The sequence below is a fragment of the Podarcis liolepis genome (assembly GCF_965112155.1).
Source record: "Podarcis liolepis genome assembly, chromosome: 5".
NCBI lineage: Eukaryota > Metazoa > Chordata > Lepidosauria > Squamata > Lacertidae > Podarcis > Podarcis liolepis.
Genome location: NC_139556.1, coordinates 95,543,359 through 95,564,632, shown reverse-complemented (window position 1 = coordinate 95,564,632; position 21,274 = coordinate 95,543,359).

Below are 21,274 nucleotides of genomic sequence, written 5' to 3'. Positions count from 1 at the left end.
CAGTAGCACCTTAAAGACCAACTAAGTTAGTTCTTGGTATGAGCTTTCGTGTGCATGCACACTTCTTCAGATACACTGAAACAGAAGTTGCCAGATCCTTCTATATAGTGAGAAGGTGGGGAGGGGTATTACTCAGAAGGGCGGTGGGAATGGGAGATTGGCAGATAGCTGAGATGAGCCTGTTGACGACTCTTAACGACTGCAATAGGTCTTACAGGAAAAGGCAAGGGGTGAGAAGGTGAGAAATGGCTTAGTCATGTATAATGAGATAAGAATCCAATGTCTCTGTTCAGACCAGGTCTCTCCATGGTTTTAAGTTTGGTAATGAGTTGCAATTCAGCAGCTTCTCTTTACAGTCTATTTCTGAAATTCCTTTGTAGTAAAACAGCTACTTTGAGATCTTGTATAGAATGTCCTGGGAGATTGAAGTGTTCTCCTACTGCTTTCTCTGTTTTGTGATTCTTGATGTCAGATTTATCTCCGTTTATTCTTTGGCGTAAGGTTTGGCCTGTTTGTCCAATATAGAGAGCTGAAGGACACTGTTGGCATTTGATGGCATACACAATGTTAGACGATGAGCAATTAAATAGTCCCGAGATGGTATGTGTGATGTTGTTGGGGCCAGTAATGGTGTTGTCCAGATGTATGTGGCAGCAAAGTTGGCATCTGGGTTTATATATTTAGTTTTTCAAGTTTTAAAATTTTACAGTCAGTTATCCAACAACCAACATAAAAACAAGATTTCAAAGAATCTGTTGAACTCCCCTCCTCCCCTTTGTGAGTTCTTATACTAGCCTTTTCCTCCTGCATCTTTTATATTAATCCAAATTTTGTACATTATTCGAGCAACTTCATTTGGTCAAAACTAAAAAAAGTTTGCCCTCCCTTCGTCCAAAAAAGCTCAACAACTTTGAAATACAGCAACCCTATCCTGTGGCACACTGGGTCCGTTCATCTGGCTGTTAACCAGAAGGTTGGCGGTTCGAGCCCACCAAGGGGTTGGATGGTGAGCCTCGCGTTCCCTTCCAACTCCACGATTCTATGCCTATACCTAGAACACAGGATGGAATAGGCCAAAGAGGGAGGGAGCCCTGCACTCCAACATTACTGTCTGTCCATAGCCTGCAGCAGCAAGGACAAGCACCACCAATATTGCTAACTGACCAGAAAAACTCAATTTAAAAAACCATACACACAAAACAGAAGAGTAATAACAGCCAACAGAGCTGTGGTTCCCAAATTAACTGCCCCCAAACCACTTGGCGACCACTTAGTAATTTTTCTGCCTCTTGCAGCAATTGTAATGGTGGTATGGTTTTAAGTGGTGTTTCTGTTGCTTCTTTTTTTTCTCATATTGTATGGGAATTGGATCTCCATGGAATTGACATGTCAAGCATCCTTCACAGACATGCCAAGGACCACCTGAATGATGCTCCAACGGTCTGCAGGAACCTCCTACAGTAGAGCCAATAACGCCATCAGCCGGCTTAAGTGACGTACTGAAAAAACATGGCGGATCAATGCAATGCTTGTTTCGTGCTGGAAGGAGGCCAGGTTTGGCTCCAGGCAGCCCTCCCTGAGGAAGGATGGGGAACCCTCTTTCTAGGCAACCTTCTGAGAGTCAAGGATTGGTTGGATGCAGAGGAATGGTGGGAGGAAGCAGCTGGGGAATCCCCAAAGGAAGAAGGCTCAGAGCCCAGGGAGTGGTGGTGGGCAATGATCAAAGGGAGAAGATTGGGGAGAGGAATTGTCAGAAGCTGAAGAGGTTATAGGGCTTAGTGAGCGGGAGGACTCTGTGGCAGAGAGCAGTCCAGAAGCAGAGGCAGAGGTAGAAGCAGAAGCAGGAGAGAAGATGAGGGAGGCCAAGAGGCAGAGGTGAGTCAGGCTGGTGAAAAGTCACCCCCTCCCGCAGCAACAAGCTTGTCTCCCAGAACCAGAGGAGAAGCTGAAATGGGTGGAGTAGTGGCATGCTGGATGCAGGCACAGTCTCCGATTGCTTGGAGAAAACTTTGTAAAGGAGGGGGCTTAAATGGCTGCAGGGAGGCAGGGACTTTTGGTCTCGGCAACTGATCCTACCAGGAATGAGCTGCTGTGCTCATAAGGCCTGACACTTTGCCAAGTCTGTGCAGGTCGTGTTCTTGCTAATCATGAGTTAACTCCAACTTTAAATGGTGTGATTTACTGCTGGCTGGCTCCTTGAGGAGCACATGCAGGGCAGGGCCAGAGGCAAAAGTGGGTGGAACAAGGAGTGTACATGTTACCTTTGTGGAGTCAGCTGTTTTTAACACACTCTATCGTCTATCCAGACAAGCGAGAGGCATGATCAAGGACACATCTCAGACAAGCAAAAACTTGTGGGAGGTGAAGCAGGCCCTGTGAGGGGTGTGGCCTGGGGAGAATTCCAAGGGCCATATAGAATGCTTGGAGGGCCACATTGTGTCCTCAAGGCTGAGGTTGCCTGGGCTCTTTAATTGAGAAGACCCCTCTCCAGTCATTGCTTACTGGTGGGTGACTGAGCAGAGGACCACACACCACCTCAAATTCCTATTTGGCAAATGAGCTTGAAACCTTGGGAAGGGGGGTTTTAGGGAATGAACAGCAAGTGCCAATGGGGTCAGGCCACTCCACACCCACTGCTGCTTCTCTGCTTCTAAACGCCTTGTCCAAAAGCAGTTTTCCTGTCTAGATAAATATATGCATGCACCAAAGCCAAGAACCAAGGGCTGCTCTGTCCTAGCTATCTGAAGTTTGGGGGAGATTGCACTAATTACAGCAGATAACGGCGTTCTTTTGCTTATCGCCTACCTGAAGACCCGGCGGGAAGCATCTCCCTTTGGGCCCTGTTCTCCTTCTGCACTCAGATGCACACATGCAGACCATCATTTGCCGATAGCTCTTATCCCATCCCATCCCTGGGAGCTGGTGATGCTCCTGGGACTCCACAGCTGTGCAGCCTGAGCTGAAGCCATCCCGAGGCCAGATCTTGCAGTTTGCATTTCCTTCCTCCGTATTTCACAGATAAGGTTATCTGGTCCATATGCCAAGCAGGGGCTCCTGCGCCTTTAAGGCTTGCGGGGAGGGAGGAATGCAAGAAATTCTTTCTAAGCTTTCCACTCCAAGCAGGGTGGACCCTCTGAAGGTTGTTGGACTCCAACTCCCATCAGCCCCAGCAGCATGGCCAATGGTCTGGGGGTGATGGGAGTTGTTGTCAGACAACATTTTGAAGGTTACAGGTGCCCCTCCTTGTCTTAAAGGTACAGGATCCTTCTTAGGGTACAAACCTGGCAACCGTATGCCACCATCCCTCCTCATTGGATGACTTTTGGGTGAGCAGGTGCTAATCTGTGGAGTGGAAGAGGCGATTCTGGAGCTGGTCACTCACAGAAGGGAGAAGCTGCCCCTGCTGAAATTCTCTCTCCCATGTGGCCATTACAGGGACAGGAGTTCTTAGCAATGGGTGAACCTGTTTGGGTGCATTGCTTAGTTAAGCTCACGAAGGTCCCATTGATTTCATTTTGGGAGTTCAGCACATATCTCAGTCGCTGTCATTGCCATCCACAGGACTGGGAGTGCCTGGCTGGCTCCCAGCCACATACCATTTCCCTGCTTAGCCCTTTGACTCCTCTTGCGCATGCATGCTGGACCCAGACATCACATGAGCTTCATTCACAGCTCTTCCTGGCCCATTGCCCACCGCTAGCCAGCCCCTTTGGACTACTTTACAAAAGCTAGAAACCGAGAGACCCTCATTTACATAATTGCGCATGCTTGATGTAAATTTATGCAGATTTAACATAATATGTTGCCAAACATTTCGCCTCAGGTGGAAAGGGGAAAAAAAACCCTACGCATGTTTCACTCTAGAGAATCTACTTGCATTAAGAATAATTTCCTGCAGATTGCATCTGACACTGTGTTGTCTGGCTTTCAGTTACATCCACAAATACACATCAGAGGATCTAAGAACGTCTGACGTATTCAGATTCAGAATATCCATCTCTCCCCCCCCCCCCCCGAAGCCAGGGTGTATATTTCTCATACAGGTTCTGGATTTTTCTAATCTCAGATGGCCACACAGACGTTTCACTCCCTAAATCAAGTGTGGGGAATCTTTGGTCCTCTAGGCGTTGCTAAACTACAAATCCCATCAGCCCCAGCATGCATGCTCAATAGCTAGGGATGATGGAGCCTGTAGCTCAGCAACATCTGGAAGGCCAGAGGTTCCCTAGACTTGTCCTGAATGACTCAAAATTGCAGCAGATTGTGTATTAGAGGACTGGAATTGGTCCAGGGATCCCCACTTAACCACAAAGATCACTGGCTGAACCTGGACTAGCTCTCTGGATTTCTTTATTTTTATTATTGTTGAAAATGCTAGGCATTGTGCAAAAGTAGACATAGCAGAAGCCCTGCTTTATGACCTAATGCAAACTTCACCAACCTAATGTCCTCCATCTGTTCTGAACAGCATCTCCCAGCAGTCTCACATCCTCCGAGTGTCCCTATTTTCCAGGGACAGTCCCAGATTTACAGAAGCTGTCCCGGTTTCTGTTTTGATCCCTGTTTTCCTTAGGATGTCCCTCTTCTTATCGCAGAAATGTTGGACGGTATATGGAGTTATGCGACCCCTGAGCCAAGGAGATAAGTAACTATGTATACTTTAAAAATGGTAAAGGTAAAGGAGCCCTGACAGTTAAGCCCAGTTGCGAACTACTCTGGGGTTGCAGCGCACGGAAACGCCGTTTACCTTCCCGCCGGAGCGGTACCTATTTATCTACTTGCACTTTGATGTGCTTTTGAACTGCTAGGTTGGCAGGAGCAGGGACCAAGCAACGGGAGCTCACCCCGTCGCAGGGATTCGAACCACCGACCTTCCGACCAGAAAGCCCTAGGCTCATGTATACTTTAGAAGACATCTAAAGGCAGCCCAGACTGGGGAAGTGTTTAAATGTTCAACATTTTATTATGTTTCTTAATATGTTGTAAGCCACCTAGAGGAGCTGGGGTGACCCGTCCAGATGGGCAGGGTATAAATAATAAAATTGTGGTTGTTGTTGTTGTTGTTGAATAGGACATCCTTATTTTCACTGGAGAAATGTTGGAAGGTGAAACTGGGGCAAGGGGCTGCCCTCTTATATTCTGTAAAGCACCATGCACCTGGATGGGGAGCAATCTACCTTGCAGGGTTGTTTTTGAAGGTAAACTTGGCCAGGGAGAGCCTCTTGCTTGTCCAGATAGAGAATACAGACAGGTACATGGTTAGGCGTGGAAATCGGCCAACCTCACAGAGGTAAAATTTGCATCTGTTTCTCTGCCCGCTTTTGGCTCCGATCCCAAGCATCACCAGCATGTGGCCCCCAGCGGGCTTCTCAGAATGGAATGCGGCCCCCGGTCTGGGAAATGTTCCCTGCCCTAAGCCGTCCAGGGCAGCACTCACGGCTCCCTCCTAGGCGCATGAATGTTAAGAAGCGAAAGGTTCAGGAATCTCCTCGGTTCAGTACAATAGCCTGGTTGTTAGAGCTCCCTGGCAAGAAATCCAGACAGGAGTGGGGCAGCCAAATGAGGTACAGTTGGCAGGAAAGCCCCTTATATGAGTCGCAAGCACTCGGTATATGAACTGGAAATCTGTTCGCGTAATGAGAAAATTGGTACCGTGGTTGCTTATTAACATTTGGAGGCTAGGATGCAAAGCGGCAGCTGCGCATTTGCTGCTAGTAAGCCCTGGTGGATATATGGAGTTAGGATTGCTAAATCAGTTGAATCAAAGGATGGGGTGGAGTAGGATGACCATTCCTCAGTCTCCAGGGCTCAGGAATGAGACATTTGCTGCTCCCGGGAAGCGGAGAAACCCTTTTCCTTCCTTGCAAGCGTCCGTCTTCCCTGGCTCAGAGGATGGTGGGGGCAAAAAGGAGACGGGAGAACGAAGGTTCCCCAAACCTTATTTTCAGCCTCAGCTCCGCTGCCTGCTGCTTATATTTTTCTAGGACTCTTTTTTTTTGTGTGGGCAGGGAGGGAAATAGGGGCACCCCTTGATGCGTTTATACAGATCATTTGCTCCTCCACAGAGTGTTCTGTCCATCTGTCATGGGCGCTTTGGTTCAGATTCCTGCACTGCAGGGGGCTGGACTAGAGAACCCTCAGGATCCCATCTAACGCTTCTAAGATTCAGCACACGTGCACAAAACATTTTAATGACATTTTGGTTGTTTATCTTGGGAGGCGAGTGCCACATGCTTCTCCTTCTTCAGGCACTGTCTTCTAAGTGTGTTTTGCAGAGGGCACAACTGCCCTTCCAGAAGGGACCTGCTCTATAGATGAATAAATTAGGCAGAAGGCTCCGCATCTCCTGCTTCCTCATTGCAGGCATTCAGCTGTTCCCTCTCCTTCACATTATGCAAATCAGATTTCTGAGCTACCCCTTCTCTTTGTAAATTTAACTACTGAGAAGATGCAGCGAAGGCGGCAGGAAGCGATTGGCCTCTGTGTGGAGTGAGAACCCATGAACATAAGAGCTGTAAAACCGCTTGTGGAGAAGTGGAATACAAATAAACAGAAGGCGACGATGATGAGTTGACCCCACTGGGATCTGGGCTGGAACCACAACGTTTTAGAGGCCAGGAAACAATTTTTCCAGAATGTTTTCTGGGCCTGCTCTTCTTTATTTATTTAAATTTACATGCTGCCCTTCTTCTGAGGATCACAGGACGGTTTGCAGTATAAAAATACACAACATAATAACAAAGAAAATGATGTCCAACCAGTCCAGTTTAAAAGGCCACAGGTTTCTTAATTAGCCTGGGAGAAGAGGAATGTTTTTGCTTGGCACCTGAAAATATGTAGTGAAGGCTTCTTCTATTTTGGCAATCACTTGTATCCGAGTAAGATTGTCTTCCATGAACACAGTCTTAACAGTGAGTCTGTAAGTGACTGTGGAGGACAATTCTGGACCAAACGTCCCTCCACAGTGGGGACATTGGTTTCTGGGTGGGAGCTGATCACGGTGAGGGTTTGCCAAGCACGTTTCTCCCTTTCATCCTGAGTTTGAGCGTCTTCAAAGCCCATGACACCTTGGGTAAAGGCTGTTCTCCAACTGGAGCACTTGCAGGCCAGTGTTTCCCAGTTGTTGGTGTTTATACTACATTTTAAAAAATAATTGCCTCGAGACAGTCTTTAAACCTATTTTGTTGACCACCAGCATTACTCTTTCTATTTTTAAGTTTGGAATAGAGCAGTTGCTTTGGAAGACGATCATCAGGCATCCGCACAACATGACCAAGTCCAACGAAGTTGATGTTGAAGAATCATTGCTTTCAACACTGTAACGAAGGCACCAGATGGTTCACAACACAAGATTACAAAATATGAGCACAAAATGCATAACAAATGAACAAATGAAAGCAAACCAATAACTCCCCTCCCTTTCCAGTTATGGAAAGAACTCTTGTGCTTGGATATTCTTTACAGGTTTCCCACAAACCTCTGGATGCTGGACCAGGTGAGTCAATGGCTTGACCCAGCAGGCTTTCCTTCTTATGTTCTGAATCCTGCTTGCTGTCTCCCTTACCCCACCCCAAGGGCCAACTTTTACAGGGGTGGGACCCACACACATTTCAGTCACCTGGCACCATTCTGCTGATTGGCAGCTTGGTGATCCTGCAGGTGGCTAGGAAGATCTGGTCTGCTGGGCAGAAGGGTCCCCCCCAACCCCTGCCCTAGTGGATGTAGAGAAGCAATACCATGCCCTCCAACATTTATCCGATGAAAATATGGGCATCCTAATCAATAATAATAATAATAATAATAATAATAATAATAATAATAATAATAATTTATTTATACTATGCCCACCTGACTGGGTTGCCCCAGCCTCTCTAGGCAGCTTCCAACATATATTAAAAACATAACCAAATGTTAAACATTAAAACACTTCCCTATACAGGGCTGCCTTCAGATGTCTTCTAAAGCTTGTATTGTTCCTTATCACCTTGACTCAAGGGTCGCACAACTCCATACCCTTTAACATTCCTCCAAGGAAAATATTTATTATTTATTTTATTTATTGAACTTATATACCACCCTATACCTGGGGGTCTCAGGGCGGTTCACAGAATGAAATCAAGACATAAAACCACAAAATACATAATTAATTACATAATAAAATACATAAAAAATAAAATAAAAATAAAAACAACAACCCAATAGGCCCCACCAAAAGCCTGGTCAACCAAAAGCCTGGTTAAAAAGGAACGTTTTTGCCTGGTGCCTAAAGGTGTATCATGAAGGCGCCTGGCAAACTTCCCTGGCGAGAGCATTCCACAGATGGGGAGCCACTGCAGAGAAGGCCTGTCCTCATGTTGCTACCCTCCGGACCTCTTGAGGAGGAGGCGCCCAAATGAGGGCCTCAGAAGATGATCTCAGGGTCCGGGTAGGTTCATATGGAAAGAGGTGGTTTTTGAGGTACTGTGGTATCAAATGAGAAACTGGGACAGCTTCTGTAAATCCGGGACTGTCCCTGAAAAATAGGGGCACTTGAAGGGTCTGCAATACAGACTGGGGAGAGGACAATAGCAATAGCAGAAGGGGAATGGGGAAAAGTGGAAGGGTTGATATTTCTGATAGAGGGTAAAAGCAGAGAGGTGGCATCCTTGGAAAGAGTCTGCCTTTGCCCAGCCCCTCCATGCCCACCTGGCTCAACACAGCCGCAACATTTGCAAACTCTTGGCGGCTCATGCTCCCGGCTGTTGACTCATCAAAAGCTCCTTAACTCTCTGCCTGGCTGTTTGTTCTACAGCTGTTTCCCACGTCGCTTTCCCAGGTTGCGGCCGATAAGGCTCGTTTGTTGGCTCCCGACCCGTTGGGGACACGTCAAAGAGAAACACACAGGCGCACGCAAAGAACAAAGGGCCCTTAGCCCTGGCAACAGATGCCAGGAGCACAGGAGGGAGGAGGGAGGGAGTGTCAACATCAGAAGGTGCTCAGGAAGCTGTAGCTGGTGGGAAGGTGACTGTGTTGGGTGGCGTGGCGACTCTTGGAGGTCACAGATATAGCTGCATTAGAGCTCCTGAGCTGTGGGGAAGGAGAAGGGCGAGTTGGATTCGGGTTCCCTGAAAAGGATGCTGGATTTGCTGCTGTTGCAATGAAGATCTGCCACTTTAGACACAGAATTGGGCGATGATTACAGGAGCCAACTCCTAGGGTCAGAGGCCCTTTCAGCTGTTAGAATTCCTGCTCCATGATTGCAGTCATGGGATTGTTGTCTTTCACATGACGGTGTATGTTTTGACTCCACAGAGTGGGAAGTGACGGAGACAGGATGTTTGTGTTACTGTGTTCTGTGAAGTGGGACTATTGTCCTTTGTTTTGTTTTTTCTCTTTGCTGTCTGATGCTAGAGAGAGAGGGAGCCATGTTGCAGTGCTCCGTGTGTGTTTATATGTAAATAAAGTAGATTAGCCAAAATGCTGAGTTGCTGAGGTCTGTCACGCGAACTGCGCAAACTCTGTGTGCCAATGTCTGTTGGCTGTGATGTTCGGGTGGAAAAAAGCTTATGAAGCTCCTGAACGAAACACCAGGAGGGAGAGAACATGCCAGTCGGGGATGTGTCTCTGCCAGGGTCCTATTCGTGACATCAGCCCCCCATAAAATATTTGAGGGGGCCAGGGGCCCCCCAAAGTCAATGGGCATTGCCAGTCAAATGGTCCACATGTACCATGTCTTGTGATCGATTATGCGGGGCAGAGCTTAGCTGGTACCCTTTAATATTTTATTCAAGTTGGCATCCCTGATGATGATGATGATGATGATGATGATGCAGTATCAAATGTCCTTGCTTCTACCATGGAACATCCCCCCTCTCTTTCCCCCATGCAGCCCACACCATCCCCAAAAGATGGAGGCTTGGGGGAACCCACAGAACACATTTATGGGGGGAGTTCCACTGGGCAAGCGCAAATCCTTGCTCTAATGGGACGAGGGACTTAGAATCATAGGACTATAGAGTTGGAAGGGACCCCGAGGGTCTTCTAGTCCAACCCCATGATGTGCAGGAATTTTGCCCATTGTGGGCTTCGAACCCACGACCCTGAGATCAATTGTCTCATGCTCAACCAAGCCATTGTTGCTACTTCATTGCTGTTGCTATTCCGATGCTTGTAATTGTATCTCATTATTATTGTTATGTGTTTGGGGCAAGGGAAGAAGCAAAGAAGCATAGAACTGTAGAGTTGGAAGGGACACCAAGGGTCATCTAGTCCAGCCCCCCCCCCGCGATGCAGGAATCTCAGCTAAAGCATCCATGACACATGGCCACCCAACCTCTGCTTAAAAACCTCCAAGGAAGGAGAGCCCTAAAGGAGTGCTGACCTTTAAAGCCCTAAATGGCCTCGGTCAAGTATACCTGAAGGAGCATCTCCACCTCCATTGTTCTGCCCGGACACTGAGATCCAGCACCGAGGGCCTTCTGGCGGTTCCCTCACTGCGAGAAGCCAAGTTACAGGGAACCAGGCAGAGGGCCTTCTCGGTAGAGGCACCCGCCCTGTGGAACGCCCTCCCGTCAGATGTCAAAGAGAAATACAACAACCAGACTTTTAGAAGACATCTGAAGGCAGCCCTGTTTAGGGAAGCTTTTAATGCTTAATAGGTTATTGTATTTTAGTGTTCTGTTGGAAGCCGCCCAGAGTGGCTGGGGAAACCCAGCCAGATGGGCGGGGTATAAATAATAAATTATTGTTGTTATTAACCTCCCGAGAGAGTACATTCTACCATTGTACAGATCTTACTGCCAGGAAAAAAAACAACCAGTTTTGGTAAAATAAAGTTACAAACAACTGTTTCAAATATTCAAGAATATTTAAATCGGCCACAAACTCAGAACAGACTAAAACACGCATCCACATTCTACAGATCAAGGTAGGCTTGTCTAAGCAAAAATGATCTTAGCAGCTGCTGAACAGAGAACAGTGATGGCGTCTGCCTCATCTGAATAGGCAGGGAGTTCAAAGTCCCCCTAAAAGATGGAGTTCTTACAAATGGGTAATGGGTATTATGTGGCACCCATAAGAGTGCTAGTTCTGCCAATCGAAGCTTCTGAGTGAACATATATGGGGTAAGGCAATCTTGTACGTAAACTAGTCCTATGTTGTTAAGGGTTTTTATATACTAATAGCCCAATACACGTGTTGTTCCTAATGGGGTGCACGGCAGGACCCCATTGCAGTCTGCCCAACGGCACTTTCTGCAGCCAAAAGCCCCTAGATCGTTTGCATTCTCCCGCCCCGGGCCTGGCGATACAGTACCAGGGGATTAATCACCGCATGCCGCCGTATGCAACGATGCTCTTGATAGGCAATGATTGGGCCTGACGGGCAGAAATTGAACAGGCGAAGCTTTCCCCAGCACGGCGGGAGTTAGAAGTAACTGGAGAACGCGAGATATAAGTAAATCAATGCAATGAAATATGTAAGACCTACTAGGCGAGAGAGAGGCTGCAGGCAGTGCCTGTTGGCGGGGGGGGGGGGGGGGAGAGACCCAGTTGCCAGAGGATTGCTGCAACGAGAGCAGTCCGTGATCATGTGGGGCCGGCCTGTGTACTTAACGGCCTCTCCTGTGGCTAGCAGAATAATTTGCAGATAGCAAATGCCTGCAAAAATAGCTGAATTGGCATCATTTATGCAGGTTGCAAGGTTCAGTTCTAATCCCCCCCCCTCTATCAGGGACAACAGTCCCAATTTCTGCTACCTGCTCCCAGGTAAAACAACATTCCTGTTTTTATCCCTAAGCTGCCTTTGGAGAAGATTTTATTATTTAAAATAAAATTTTATTAAGAACTTTCATAATACAATGCAATAAGAAACACACTAATCTAAACAAGACGAGAGAGAGAGAGAGAGAGAGAGAGAGAGAGAGAGAGAGAGAACTAAGAATACAAAGTCCTTTCTCATAGGTAAATCTTAACTTGTCCTGCACAAAAAGAGATTCCCTTTCTCCTCCCAGCCTCCCACCCTGGGAGATCTTCCCTTTCCTGTCTCTGACACAGGGACCTTTGCCAGCCAAGCATCACCTTCACCTTCATCTGCATAAGTTCCCTCATTGAGTCAGAGTGAGGACATTAATCATCATCATCATCATCATCATCATCATCATCATCATCAGAAACAAGAGCAAAGGAAAGAAAGGAAAGATAAAAATAATAATAAAGGAGTAAATAATAATAATAAGGGGGGGAGAGAAAGTTAAAGAAATGAGTAAAAAGGACTTCCAACTTTCCATCTGTTACATTATATACACATAGAACTGGAAGGGACTCTGTGGACAGTGGCATAGCGTGGGGGGTGCAGGGGGGGCCGGCCGCACCGGGCGCAACATCTGGGGGTTAGGGTTAGGGGGCACAAATCCGCGGGTTAGGGGGCGCAAATCCACGGGTTAGGGGGCGCAAATTACTTGCCTTGCCCCGGGTGCTGACAACCCACGCTACGCCACTGTCTGTGGATCATCTTTTCTGACCCCCTGCAAGGCAGGAATATGCAGCTGTTCCATATGGGGATCAAACCTGCAACCTTGGTGTTCTCAGCACCACGCTCTAACCAACTGAGCCATCCAGTGGAATATGAAAGGAGTTCTTCAAAATATTCAAATATTCACTCCAGATATATAGTATCCAGTTCTTTCTCCCTCTCCTAGATGATGTTCTTGCAGTCTTCAAGTCCAGGCATCTCTAGTTTATTCATTTTTCCTTCTTTTGGAGAAGAATTTGATGCTTAATCACACACACACACACACACACACACACACACACACACACACACACAGCATGAGGGTCGAGCTCAAAGCAGCTTCAGTTGTTTTTTGGAATCCTACGCCCTGTCTCTTCCTTTGTCATATATCAACGAGACCACATCTCTTTTTATGCCACAATTGATACTGCTCCTCTTGAGCCTCCCAGCTTCTCCTTTCAGTTTTGAAGACCCACAAGCCATCCAGGGACTGGGTGTGCAGCTACCACCAGTGTTGATGCAAGACCCAGCTTGCCATTGGGCATGTGGGAGAGGATGCCACCATGCCCTTTGCATCAGGCAGCAAACTGTCTTGGGCTGGCCCCAGCCTGCCTAAGCTCCCTTTCTTTACATGTGTTGGAAGTTTGGGTGCAACTTAGCTTGCATGGGGTTAAGAAACATTCGCAGGCTACCTTTGTGCCTTGGACCTCTTTGCTCACCTGCCTATCTCTTTAAAGTGTAGACTGAGACACCCTAGGTTGCATCTTGTTTGCAACTTCCTCCTCTTCCTCCAACTTCTCTCTTGAACCTCAAGATGAGAGAGGTCACCTCGGATCCCTCCCCTGAGAACAAAGGAGCAAGCCCGGCTTCCTTTAACTTTTCTAGATTAGTATGGTTATGACTGGAAGCTTTCTTCTATCCAAGTTCAGCACTTCCTGCAATAAAGCCCTTTATGATTTTCTTCCTGCATCTCTCTGTGTCTGCATGATTGCAACAGGTAAAGTCTGCCCTCCGGCCAAATGCACAAGCCGGACGCTGTACACTTTGCATGCCAAAGAGCTCCAATAGCTTACGGAGCTTGGTTTCAATCCTATGGCCCTGGGGTTTTTGTCACGGCGTCTGTCTTCTACCTGCCATTGGCTAAAGCCCGTCTGGCAGAGTCCCGGCCGCCAACATGAAAGTGTTCCAGGAGCTCTTTATCCAAATCCCCATTCAAAGTGTTTGCCGCAGCCACTCAGAATTTATCTCCAGTCACAAGGACAACAAAGAGCCGCACTGGGGCATGGGCAGGGGGGCAGTTCCCCCCTCTGCAGGCCTGTCTGTCCCCAGCAAGGGGGTCAGCTTAGTGGGGATTCTCATACTCTGGCTGCCGGAGCTGGGTGCTGTGGTTCTGTCTCTGTGTGTGTCTGGGAGTGGGGAGAGAATATATAGACTAGTTTCTGGGAGGCTAGAAGCAACTGCAACAACTGGAGGCACAACTCAGAAAGCTGCTGCTGGTGGGCTTCAGTGCAATAATTTGATGCCAGAAAGCCACTTCCACCCTTTAAGGAGGTGGATTTGTGGGCTTCATAACCCCACCACATGCGCGGCGGCTGGAGCAGCGCGATTGGGAGGATTCCTTGCCGCGTCATGCCCTGGCCAGCCAATCGGCTGGCTCTGGGGGCGTGGCCTACCCTACTTAAGGCAGGAAGCGGCTGGGGATCTCCCTCTTTCCCTGCCTGCCAGCTGTTCCTGCTTTTCCCACCCTCCCGCCCTATAAGGTGTTCGTTCCTTGACCTTGCTGTGGACCTTGGTTGGTCATCGTTGAGGAGCCTGGTAGGAATTTTTCCACTTGGCAAATTGGCACCAGCCACTTGGTTTTCGCCTACCTCGTAGCAAATCGCCACAACTTTCTTGGTATTGGCGGTTAAGCATTGGTATTGTTCTGTAGTTGGAAGAGGGGAGGAAGCGCCATCACCTGCCCCACATATTGAAGGGTAGTCCGATAAAGGATCCCGGGGGGCGTGGCCCTGTCTGAAGCCTATGGAGGTGAGGGCCTAAGGCAGGCCCCCTATTGGTGACCCCGGGGGAGTTCCTAGTTGATGTGCATCAGCAGGACTCCCCCTACTGGTGGTTAACCCTTCCCAGACTTCAAGCGAATGGGCTGAAGTCGGATCTAGTCGGTTAGGACCAATGCCTAAGCCAATACCGCTCATCACCTGTACCCAATAAAGTTGTGGCCTTATTTAGCCCATTAACCTTAATAATTGTGTCTTTATTTCCACTGGGTGGGGTGGGGGGGTGACTCACCACACAAGATTATATAAGAAGACAGAAATGCCTTGGCCTTGTTCAGGGGTGGCAGAGACTCCTGGTTTCTTCTCCAAGGCAGCTACGGGTTCTCCTAGTCTTTGCACATGTTGTGATTGACAATTCCCCCAGCCCAAGATCTGGCAAGGCTTGACACTTTGTCTTGATACGGAAAAAATGAATTTTTTTTTTTCTGTATCAGCCTTCTGGTCGGACATGTTGACACCTCTCTGCTGCAGGCTGTATCCCATGTAGGGGCAAAGTCTCTCCTTTGTGAGTGAAGCCACAAGGTGAAGCCTGCCACGAGGTCCTGCTCTGCCCCTGCTAGATTCCTTCCAGCTGCACAGACCTGTCCCAGGGCCCCCACTTTATCTCCTAGTTACACAAGCTGGCTGGAGATAGGGCACCGTCTGTCTGCTGCCGCCAACGATTGAGGCAGCGATTAGCATGTGGCCCACAGCCCAAGGACCGTGTGCTTGATCTGGAGTGTCCTTTGACGCTGCTGGGGCCAGCCCACGGCTGGGCGAGGGGAGGACCTGGGGCCATCAAAGATGCTTCGGCATCTAAGGAATGATTCGGCCGAGGTGCAGCCTAGTGGCTAAAAATGACCTATCTGGAGGTTCTGTGCACACAGAGAGGTGACTTATAGGAAGTCACAGCACCGTTCTGACCTTGTGTACTCCAAACGGCAGACCAGGATTCCAGAGAAAGGCCTTTACTCACCACGATGCTTGAGATCCTTTAACTGGAGATGTCAGGACTCAAACTCGGGACATTGTGCATAGCGGGTCTGTGGCCATCTTCAGCCAATATTGTTTGCTTGAGCAGCCAGTGTGGTGTAGGGGTTGTGGCATCAGGCTAAGAGCTGGGAGACCAGGGTTCAAAGCCCCGCTTGACTGTCAAGCTCACGGGGTGAGTGTGGGCCAGTCGCTGCCTCTTGGCCTCACCTGACTTACAGAGTTCTTGTGGGGATGAATAATTATAACAATAAGGAATAAGGAATAGCAAGACAGGTTCCTACCTCAACGAACATACAAATCTACATGAACAAGTTAAATAAATTCCGATGGCAGGAGAAGAAACTAGTGGAAGAAAACAAGAAGAGGTACATGGATAAATAGGGGAATACCTCACCGGGGGCGGGGGGAACCATGTGTGTCGCCTTGAGTTCATGGGATAGGAAGGTGGAATATAAATGCAAGAAAACCAAATTAAGCAAGCAAATTGTATTCTGGCCAAGGAATTCTTCCTACTTACCCTAAACAGCCAGAGGATCTGATCGTGACTCAACTTAAGGTAAAGGTAAAGAGACCCCTGACCATTAGGTCCAGTCGTGGCTGACTCTGGGGTTGCGGCGCTCATCTCACTTTATTGGCCGATGGAGCCGGCGTACAGCTTCCGGGTCATGTGGCCAGCATGACTAAGCCGCTTCTGGCGAACCAGAGCAGTGCACGGAAATGCCGTTTACCTTCCCGCCGGAGCGGTACCTATTTATCTACTTGCACTTTGATGTGCTTTCAAACTGCTAGGTTGGCAGGGTGACTCAATTTAGCAGTGACTTAAAGGCAATTTGCATATGCCTGAGCCTCGCTGGAAAAAGGATGGCCAAACTGGCCTGCAGGCTGGTGGTTCTTTACAGCTTCACCTGCTCCACTGCTGAACCCGATTCCTGCATTGCAGAGGGTTGGAACAGATGACCTTTGGGGGACCCTTCCGACTCAGCAATTCCATGATTCTATGAACTGCTTACGGGGATCACAGTGCAGCGAGAATGAGGCAGGCACTTCGCTTGGGCCTCTCCTCTTTGCATCACGACAGGATGGATGAGGCAAGCTGTGCTTCCCAAGCCCCTCGTGCCTTAACAAGTGCCTGAACTTTCGCCCTTCCCTTTTCAGACAGCTACCGCTTGCTCGGTTATTAACTCCCGCCGCAAGGTGCTTTGCTTCCGTACGGTTTCCTCAGACGCTTCAGCGGGGACCAAAGAAGGACAGGAGGAATCTTGCGTTCTCCAGGCAGGCAGGGGCCAGCGCAAGGCATTTTGCCGCCTAAGGCAAATGGTGTTCTGCTGCATGTTCTGCTGGCCGAGGGACTGATGGCCAGATCCAGTACCAGAGGTGGAGCAGTGTCCTCCACTGCCCTTGGGGACAGAAAGCTGCACCTCAAATGCCTTCCTTGGTGTCAGGTGCCTGAAACAGCCGCCTTTCTCTGCCCAATGGCAGAACCGGCCGTGCTTGCAGTAAAAGGAGTTGAGAGGGCACTGCCTATGGGGCAAGTGCAGAATCACTTATCCTCTGCACCAGACTTGTGGGCATATTCATGCTGCAAATGTACCGTTATAGATTTTTTTTTGGGGGGGGACCCTGCTAGAAACTAATAAACGGTAGGATTTTGATTATTTGGAGTACTGAAGGGAAGATTGGAGGCCAGTGGAAAATTGCAGGCTAAGCTTCCTTTCCAAGCCAGAACCTCACCTGGGATGAGTGTGGCGTTAACATGACGAAAGGGGTTGGTGGCTCATCTGGGAGGAATTCTTGGGCAAAGGTAGCCACGGTGATGGGGTGTGTGTTTCAGATGACAGGAAAAGAAAGCCTTCAGAGCAAGGTGTGCTGGAAAGAAGAAGGGAGAGAAGAAAGACTGGGATCCATCTTGGGCAGGCTGGCTGAAGGCTGGCTGGGAGAAAGATGCCTTTGATTCAAGTGCTGCACTGCTGCGGGGGACAAGCCCCTCTTGAGATGACCATGCTGAAAGACCTGGACTGCCTCCATGCAGATGGAAGGTGCAAATAGGTGAATCAATCATATTTTTAAAAAATCTGTGACAGTCTCTGCCGTGTCTCTGAAGGAGCACAAACCTTGGGTGAACCCCTGGAACCCCCTGGTTCCAGCTTGACAGACGGTGGTGGCAGCACCCATCTTTTGTAACAGTATGGTGGTTTTCTACCAATTTTATTTGTCTGTTGAGTTTATATCCTGCCCTTCCTCCCGAAACAGCTCAAAGTCATGGCTTCCCCCAAAAGGATTCCGGGAATTATCATTTGCGTGGCATTAGGGGAAACGCTCCATCTCAGAGTCCTCCCCACAGATGCTCCATTTACCCCATGCCTCTCTTCCTTTGGCAAAGTTGAGCTGCCAGATGGAGGTGCTGTATTGCGATATCTTTATGGGGTGCCAATTGCTCCCCTGTTTACCCAACGGAGCAGGGCGCTGGCTTCTCCCCTCTCCCCTCCTGCTCTGATCCTGCCCCTCCTGGCTTGCTCAGGGTCCCCCGTTAATGCTGTGCTTCTGCCCTCGTCTCTCTTCCAGGAGCATGGAAACGGGGAGGCTTGTTTGGGAGGCAGAGCGCAGACCTTCATTAGCCAACTTGTACTTCTCATCGGCCAATGAATTATAGAACACAAGCACATCTTTGAAATTCAGCCAGGCTGCTAAATCTAGCAATTTTTTAACAGGTAAGATGTAACTAATTTAGTAGATGCCAACTTCATGGAGTGATAATGAGATCGTTCCGTTGGTTCAATCATTCCAGCTTGCTGGGCAGAACAGTCTCCCTTCTCGGTGGGTCAGTGGCTACTCGCCACAGTGACGATGCTTTGCCTCCACGGTCAGAGGCAGCGATGCTTCCGAATACCAGTTGCTGAAAACCGTGGGAGGGGAGAGTTGCTCTTGTGTTCGAATCCTGCTCACTGGTTTCCCATCGGCCACCGGCCTGATCCAGCAGAGCTCTTCTCATGTTCACTCCCCCTGGATAGTAAAAAAAAAAAATACCCCCCAATTCTCAGCAACATCTTTGACATTGCAAGGGATCCCTGGCATGGGAGAGGGTGGGGCTACCCCTCTTAGAGTGTGTGGGGCAGCAAAGCAGCTGGGAATTCAGAGCCGGCATCCTTTCTAAACAATAGCTGTGGGTGTAACTCTTTGGTGACTACACACATCTGTACGCAATCCACCAATAGGATGGTCATGCGTCCTACTTTTCAGACAATGGTCCTTTGCTTGAAGGAGTCCTCTAGTGGAAAGAATGCCCGGTCCAGTAAAGGTAAAGGGACCCCTGACCATTGGGTCCAGTCGTGGCCGACTCTGGGGTTGTGGCGCTCATCTTGCTTTATCAGCCGAGGGAGCCGGCGTACAGCTTCCGGGTCATGTGCCCAGCAGGACTAAGCCGCTTCTGGCGAACCAGAGCAGCGCACGGAAACGCCATTTACCTTCCCACCAGAGTGGTACCTATTTATCTACTTGCACTTTGACGTGCTTTCGAACTGCTAGGTTGGCAGGAGCAGGGACCGAGCAATGGGAGCTCACCCCATTGCAGGGATTCGAACCACCGACCTTCTGATCAGCAAGCCCAAGGCTCTGCGGTTTAACCCACAGTGCCACCCGCGTCCTTAATGCCCGGTCCAAGCCCAGTTCAAAGGTTCAGAATCCTAAGAAGGGAGACCAAGAGGGGCTTGGGAGTTGTCCATCAGTTAGCACCCGGTCAGCAGACGGAACAGACACACAGGTCACCTGGTCTCACTCTGACCCACTACGGTGAGACAGCTGTGGCAGATGGGAATTGTGTTCCAAAGCTTTCGGAGGGCACCAGGTTGGGGAAGGCAGGGCAAGTGAGCTCATATAGATTGATAGATCACCTATGAGCTTCTCGTGGACATTTCGGTGCATTTTCTGGGCAGCGAATAATAGAAAGCAAGGCATGGCATTTGTCATTCAGGTGAGCATGGTGGCTCCGTGTGAATTTTGTGTTCCTGTTAGAAGCCGGTTTCAAGCAACAGCGGCACTAAGCCTTCTGCTTGTGTGAAAATGCCCTCAAATCCCAGAAAATGCTCTTTGCTTGAAGATGCTGCGCTTGCCTTTTTTAAAATATCCACGACGTACCTGCTCCTGCTGACATCTGGCTTACCCACGGCACCCCGATCCATTTTTGCCCCTCCTGCCTCAGCATCCTCCTGTGGGGGCCTCTTGGTTTCCTCCGTCCCCCCCACTCACTTCAGCCTCTGCAGCTTAGACCATCCCTGCTTTCTCGCCCTGCCATTAGCGGAGGTTGTGTTTTGCAAATTTGAATTAACTGCCTCTGAATTAATTTGAATTAGCCGAATTAGACTTAATTTCAATTTGAACCTATGAACAGGCCCACGAAGAAAGAGAACAAAGCCTGATTTGCTTTCAGGTCTTAGAAGTCTGTCTTTCCATTTGACACCCAGAACATCATATGCCCCGTGATGTCCTGTCCCCGGGAGACTCTATCGTCCTTTATTGTAGGACTGGTCACCTTCCTTGAGTGGCATTATGAGACTGGAGAAGGAAGAGGATGCTCCTTCTTTGAACACAGGAGGCTGCAGTCATGCTTGTAACACATCCCTATGGAACTCACTGCCACTGGAAGCAGTGATGGTGGCCAGCCCAGATGGCTTTAAAAGAGGATTAGACGAATTCCTGGAGAAGAGGGCTATCAATGGCTATTAGCCATGATGGAGGCCTTAGGTGCCCGGTCTCTGAGCCATGCCCACTGGCAGCGAGAATACAAAGCTGTGCCCAGCACTTAGTGCTATGAATGCCTGCAATTGACAGAAAGCTAATCATTAACCAACGAAAGCGATAAGAGGCCACCTTGTCACCTAGCCTGCTGCTACCAGCCTGGTCTGTCAGCCACCAGACCCCCCTCAGTCTTCCATGCGCAACGCAGTCTGTTCCAGCTTGCACATCCTCCACCACTGTGCATGGAGCTAATGTGAATCTATCCACAGGCTAACTTGCTGAAGGGAAGGCTGAGTTGAGCTACCCACAGAACCAAGTAGGGTGGCTGGTGATGGGTTGCCAAAAAGGAGGACGAAAGAGGGCGGCAGTTTGCATAAGATTTGCGTATGGCAATTTCTATTTAGAAAAATATATATACTAGAATTTGCATAGGTATACAGGGGTAGCATAAATGCCGTCATCCTAGGGAAAAGTGAATTGGCAGAACAGAGATATGACTCCCCTTAATCAGTTATGAGACAACATGATAACATTGGCAACGTATGAATGGACAGCTTACAGGTGCTGACTTTCTTTGGATAAATACAATGATATTTGGAATGGGTTTACACAGACTATATTAGGTTATTGAAAAGTATATGTATATTAGGATAAAAAGAATACACATATCTGTGTATTAATGTATACAGATCTTCTTAGTCACTTTCCCCCCTCATTCTGTCTTCTTATGAATGAAATTTTCTTAATAAAATATTGATTTAAAAAACCTAGGGAAAGGTGTTGTGTGTGTGTATGGCATAGTACCTCTGATGGGAAACATGTCATGCTCCTTCAGGTGTTGTCTAGCTACCTTTGGTCCTCATCCTGCACTCAGCTCTCACCTGTGGCCCATACACTCAAGGTGACATACACGGTTCTCCTCACTCCTCATTTAATCACCACAATAACCCTGTGAGGTAGGTTAGGTGGAGAGGCAATGACTGGCCCAAGGTCACCCAGTGAGATACATGGCTGGGTGGGGATTC